Genomic DNA, 7,097 nt, shown 5'->3' with positions numbered 1-7,097 from the left:
TTTGCTAGTGGCTGCAATAACCTATTTTTTAAAACTAGGCCACAATAACCATGGGCTAATATTTACTGTAGTGACACTGGCCTCCTACGGGCCGTAGAAACAGTGGCTTCTACGGGCCGTAGAAACAATGGGCCTTCTATGGGCCATAGAAACAATGGGCCTTCTACGGGCCGTATCATCAATGGGCCTTATACGGGCCGTATGATCGATTGGCCAAACATGGGCCAAATAACAGCGCATTATGGCCGTAAACGGGCTAGAGTTGGAGTCGTCCGTTCATGGGCCGACCATAACGGGCCGTCGTTAATAGGCCGTATTTGATGACGCTATGAAAAGGCCCAACGTATTAACGGACCACAAACGGGCCGACTGTAACCACGGGCTGAATTTGGCCCACAAGCAGAAAATGACAGTAACGGGCCGTAAGTAAACGAATGCTGGAAATGAGCAATAAATGGGCTCTGAGAAGGCCGAAAGATAACATGGGCTGGAAACGGCCCAACGGAATAACGGGCCGTTAATGGGTATAAAGTGATACACTGTTCATTACGGGCCAGTTTCACCATGGGCCGTTAATGGGTGTAAAGTGATACACTGTTCATTACGGGCCAGTTTCACCACGGGCCGTTAATAGGCCAAGAGTTACATAGGGCCTCATATGGGGCGAAAGACGTCATGGGCCATACATGGCCAGAAGTGAAAACGGGCTGGAATCATATTGGATGGCCCAGATGACGCTACTGGGCCTAATTCGGATAGGGCGTAACGGGCCTTGGGTTAGCGGGCTGTAAATGGGCTATATGCGAACAGGCCGTTAACAGGCTTTCCATGGGCCGGCCACCTTTTGACCAAGTCAAACGGGCCGGCCTTTTCACAGGAATGGGCCTCTGTTGGCCGTGCCACGTGTCGATGTATCATAGGCGCCTTCGTCCAATGAGTGGATGACATATGTCCCAACGTGAGCCAACACGTGTTTCCTCCAGCCAATGATGATTTTACACGTGGAAAATCCCCATTGGTCGGGGCTGTTAGTGGGTTATCGGATCCAAAACCGGACCCGATAGCTTACGGCGTTCCGTTACGGTGGATGCCACGTGTCGGTCACCCTTGACGAAAGCACTTCTGTGACGCGCGATTTATCGTCATGGAAGTGGACACTTCCGTGATGATAATTTTGGTAATGTCATGGAACACTTCTATGACAGCACAGGTATGACTATCTTGATTCTGTCATAAATTTGTCATGGATGTACATGCATGACAAAAGCGACCTACTGTGACAAACACGTATCATCACGGAAGTGTATTTTTTTGTAGTGATTGGATGACAAAAGGGCTAATGGAGCATCTATCAGCAAAAGATGAAGTTTTAACCTTAGCTGGTGTATCACAGGATCTGGAGTATTACATCAAGAATTTTAAGATGGACCTTCAGGAAGCTGTATTTGACAAGGAAGCATTTCGTGAAAAACTCAGGACCCAGAAGCTGAAAGTAGCCAAGCTGGTGGAGCAAAACCTCGAGACCGGAGATTCGTCAGGAACTGAAGGACAGTAGGACCATGGTTCATGAATGTTGAAACCAGTTTGGAACGCAACTCCAGAAATATTAAAGGACGTCATCGAGAGACTTCGCGTCAACAGAGATGATCTGGCAAAAGAACTTGAGAAGGACAAGCACGATCGGAAGAAGCCATCGGAGACATGAACAAGACTTGAAGAGTTTGGAACCTTGAAGATTTATTGACCTTTAGAAGACCAAACCCCTGTTATATACCTATGTTAGATGCGACGATTGAGTGTGTCATTTGTTTGATGTTTTTCGACAGCCACAATAAAATGTCTTTTCAAAACTATTGTTTGTTTGTGTGTATCCCTCTCTATCTCTCTTATCTCACCCCAAACCCTGGACCCAATAGAGGATGAATGGAGATGAACTCATTTTGGACCGATAAGTCAATTGGAGACGGACCAATGGATTCATACATGGAGGAAGTCACATGAAGATAACCCTATAGGGAAAGATATGACAGCATGCTCTTCAGTGCTTTGAAAGAGGTGCTGCTACTTGGTGGAGGATGTACCAAACCATCAATGGATGGCAAGGAAGTAACCACTTGGGAAGAATTTAAGTTGACTCTGCTAAAGTCTCGGCTTGTGTCCCAGAAGTTGAAGCCTTATGGAAATGATATGAAGAAACCTTGTGCATGCAAGCTCTGTGGAGAAATAGGACACAACCATCAAGAACACAAGGATGAATGCCCTCATTGTGAAGAAAGTCATGCTTAGCTGAAGAATGCCCTATTTGGTTTTCCCTTGAAGAGGAAAGGGTGATGTAGTAAAGTAGCGTAAGTATTTCCCTCAGTTTTTGAGAACCAGTATCAATCCAGTAGGAGATCATGCTCGAGTCCCACGCACCTACACAAACAAATAAGAACCTCGCAACCAACGCGATAAAGGGGTTGTCAATCCCTTCACGGTCACTTACGAGAGTGAGATCTGATAGATATGATAAGATAATATTTTTGGTATTTTTATATAGAGATTGAAAGTAAAGATTAAATAAACGGTCAAGAAATAACTAGTGTTGAGGGAGATTAATATGATGGAAAGATAGACCCGGGGGCCATAGGTTTCACTAGTGGCTTCTCTCAAGATAGCAAAATTTACGTGGGTGAACAAATTACTGTCGAGCAATTGATAGAAAAGCGATAAGTTATGAGAATATCTAGGCAATGATCATGAATATAGGCATCACGTCCGTGTCAAGTAGACCGAAACGATTCTGCATCTACTACTATTACTCCACACATCGACCGCTATCCAGCATGCATCTAAAGTATTAAGTTCATAAAGAACGGAGTAATGCATTAAGTAAGATGACATGATGTAGAGGAATTAACTCAAGCAATATGATGAAAACCCCATCTTTTTATCCTCGATGGCAACAATACAATACGTGCCTTGCTGCCCCTACTGTCACTGGGAAAGGACACCGCAAGATTGAACCCAAAGCTAAGCACTTCTCCCATTGCAAGAAAGATCAATCTAGTAGGCCAAACCAAACTGATAATTCGAAGAGACTTGCAAAGATAACCAATCATACATAAAAGAATTCAGAGAAGATTCAAATATTGTTCATAGATAATCTGGATCATAAACCCACAATTCATCGGATCTCGACAAACACACCGCAAAAGAAGATTACATCGAATAGATCTCCAAGAGAATCGAGGAGAAATTTGTATTGAGATCCAAAGAGAGAGAAGAAGCCATCTAGCTACTAGCTATGGACCCGAAGGTCTGAAGTAAACTACTCACACATCATCGAAGGGGCCATGGAGTTGATGTAGAGGCCCTCCGTGATCAATGCCCCCTCCGGCGGAGCTCTGGAAAAGGCCCCAAGATGGGATCTTCGGGTACAGAAGGTTGCGGTGGAATTAGGTTTTCGTGGTGCTCCTGGATGTTTGGGGGGTACGTGGATATATATAGGAGGAAGAAGTACGTCAGTGGAGCAACGAGGGGCCCACGAGGGTGGAGGGCGCGGCCCAGGGGGGTAGGCGCCCCTGCCTCGTGGCCTCCTCGATTGTTTCTTGACGCCCACTCCAAGTCTCCTGGATCACGTTTGTTGAGAAAATCACGTTCCCGAAGGTTTCATTCCGTTTGGACTCCGTTTGATATTCCTTTTCGAAACACTGAAATAGGCAAAAAACAGCAATTTGGGCTGGGCCTCCGGTTAATAGGTTAGTCCCAAAAATAATATAAAAGTGTAAAATAAGCCCATTAACATCCAAAATAGTAATATAATAGCATGGAGCAATCAAAAATTATAGATACGTTGGAGACGTATCAAGCATCCCCAAGCTTAATTCCTGCTCGTCCTCGAGTAGGTAAATGATAAAAACAGATTTTTGATGTGGAATGCTTTCCTAACATATTTTCTAATGTAATTTTTCTCTTATTAGTAGGCATGAATGTTCATACTCTTATTTATAGTCTCAACTCTTTAACATGTGAAATGTTTCCACGTCTCATATGGAAGAAATTTTTTGATGAGTGACCAATGTTTATAGTTTATTTTGACTAGATAATAACATATAATCCTAGAAAGACATTACAACTAAGCTTGATTATTGATCTTCTCGAAATATGATGTGACCATGTATCTCCTACCAGAACCTAAGTTGTTTTCGTGCTATGCCTCTGATTCTGTCAACACTAATATACCTCATTTTAAATCTGCCACAATCCCCCGATGAAGCGAAGGTTCCTTGTTTCCTTGGGGCAGATAACTTTTGTGAAGCTCGTGCTTGGGAAACTTTATTCAGATTTCAGAGTAATTGTAGTCTTTAGTGTCGTGATCGTGTGCAGACGCCTGAACATGGTGAGATTGGTATACTACAGAGTTTCATGTTGTGTGATAGTGATGCAAATTTAGTTGTTCTCGGTTGTTGGTGGAAAGACTTATACCGTAAGGATGCAAGGGGCTTCTGATCTCGCCCGGGATTATATCTTCATTGCTTGTTATCGATAATACTTTACTATAGTGGTGCGCCAATTCCAATTAATATGTTTTCAATGTGCAGTTGTAGGCGCAAGTTGCCAATAGAGTGCAACGGATGTTACTTAGAGCCATAGTATATGAAAGTCCTCTAACAGATACAGGGATAAGATTGGGAGGATAGGATTCAACGTCAGACCTTGCTCATATATGAGCTAGAGGCATATATATGGGGAAGTATCCATAAAATCGTGGAATAGAGTTAGAGCGCCAAGTTTGTATAATGAAGGTTAACCAAGTAGTATTTGGAGAGTGATATATAGCAGAGATTCGTCTTATGTAGTTCATTGTTGACTATTTGTATAAGTCAGACGTCAGCTTCTTCGATTTAAGATTGCACAAGGAATGATCTTATGTAGGGTCTCCTATGATATCACATTATTGTAGCATTTGTCCTTACTTCTCTTTTTTGTGTTCTGTTTGGTTCTGGGCTCGCGACTTCTCTTTGTGGTGTGGTTTTTTTGTGCATTCTCTCCCGGACTATGTGGCGGGATTGTCTCATTTATCCTTCGTCACTTGGACATGCTTAGCATTAGTCTGAATGGATATTAGTAGTTCCGATAGAGGAAGTAGAGTATGACCCACAGGGAAATAGAAGCCCTGATTGGAACGGAAAAGTCCAGGAAGAGAAATGATATTGGATTCCAGGAAGGACCTGAGTCATATCACATGTTTCAGGTGCAAGGAGTCAGGGCACTACCTCAGCGGTTGCCCAAAAAGGAAGCCGAGGACCCAAGGAGGCTTTGAAATCATAAGGAAACCTCGAGACTTGTCAGAGTAATATGTTTTGTTGTAATGAAGTAGGGCACGTTGCCAGGGATTGTCCCAAAGAGAAGGAGGCTTTGTGAAATAGTTGAGTCTGTGAGAAATATAGTAGTAGTGGGAACATTCTTTTATATTGAGGTGTTGAGTTGAGGCATGTAATGGAAATGCAGGAGATTGTAAGAATTTGAGAATCAATAAAGTTAGCATCGTTGGTATGATTTGGATTTTATGAGTAGTTACTCTATGAAGAAAGATTTTGACCATTTTTGAGGATATGAGAAATATGGTCTATGGAAGATTTGTGCATTTTAAGGGTGGTAGTACCCTGTGAGGACACTTGACCTGGAAAGGATGATATTCCAGAGTGGACTTCGGACAAAATAAGTACGAGTTTTATCTCGATATGTGGGACCCCAAGTATGAAGGGATGAAGTACTATTGGATATAAAGGAGGTATAATGTTGGTAATATGGAGCAATTGTAACTCCATGATGAGTTGAGTAATCACGTCTTAGTTTGGTACAAATAGAAGGAAGGAGACAGTACAATTGGATGGATTTAAGAATGCTAGGAAGCTTGGATGTTGGAATAATGATCAGTTTCGATGATGATTCAAGGTTTGCAAGTGATGAGATGGGCCATAACCCACAGGCCCCAGGACCTGCCAAGAAGCAAGCACACTCTTGCTGAAGGAAAAAAAACCCTGGAAGAGGATATGCCTTTATCAACCAACGATTTTATAGGAGTTACGCAAAACCTGAGAGTTGTGAAGGAATGATAGATGTTTGTTTGGCTTGCAGAATCCAATGGATTTATCCGAACTTAGTTCGTCGACAAGAGAAATTCTGCAATGCTTGTGAGGATGACCGAGTGTTAGAATGCGAGATTCGCTAAACCATATACAGGTAATGATTTGGGTGCGGGATGGATTGATCACCATACCGACTTACTCTTATTATTCGCCTTGCTATATGGGATGGTAAATCTGAGTGACTTACCTATAGTAGAGAGACGATGATCAAAACCTTGTTTAAACCTTAGAATGGTATAGAGTATTTGATTTTTTCTGTACAAGGCAGCTTTGCCAACCGTAGTATACGGTGAGGATGACCAGAGTTGATGTAACACCCCGGATGTAACTTTCCCAATTTGTACTCCAACTCTTGCCGTTTCCGGTTAAGTTATATTTATTTCTCGGGTTCGGGTTTTGTCTCCGTGTGTTGTTGTCGTTGTCATGCATCTCATATCATGTCATCATGTGCATTGCATTTGCATACGTGTTCGTCTCATGCATTCGAGCATTTTCCCCGTTGTCCGTTTTGCATTCCGGCGCTTCGTTCTCCTCCGGTGGTCATTTCTACTTTCTTTCGTGTGTGGGGATTAAACATTTCCGGATTGGACCGAGACTTGCCAAGCGGCCTTGGTTTACTACCGGTAGACCGCCTGTCAAGTTTCGTATCATTTGGACTTCGTTTGATACTCCAACGGTTAACCGAGGGACCGAAAAGGCCTCGTGTGTGTTGCAGCCCAACACCCCTCCAATTTGGCCCAAAACCCACCAAAACCTCTCCATCATCTAGAGCGTTCGATCACGATCGCGTGGCCGAAAACCGCACCTCATTTGGACTCTCCTAGCTCCCTCTACCTATAAATAGGCACCCTCCCGAAATTCGGATCTACCTTCTCGCGCCCGCGGAGTTTCCCTCCACCGAGGAATGTTCCCGCCACCTCGCACCCGGCTGTGGCCCGCTGCCGTCCCCGCTGAGCCGCCTTG

This window comes from Triticum urartu, chromosome 4 (genome assembly GCF_003073215.2).
Source record: "Triticum urartu cultivar G1812 chromosome 4, Tu2.1, whole genome shotgun sequence".
NCBI lineage: Eukaryota > Viridiplantae > Streptophyta > Magnoliopsida > Poales > Poaceae > Triticum > Triticum urartu.
The sequence above is the reverse complement of the archived record's forward strand: the minus strand, read 5'-3'. Positions refer to the sequence as shown.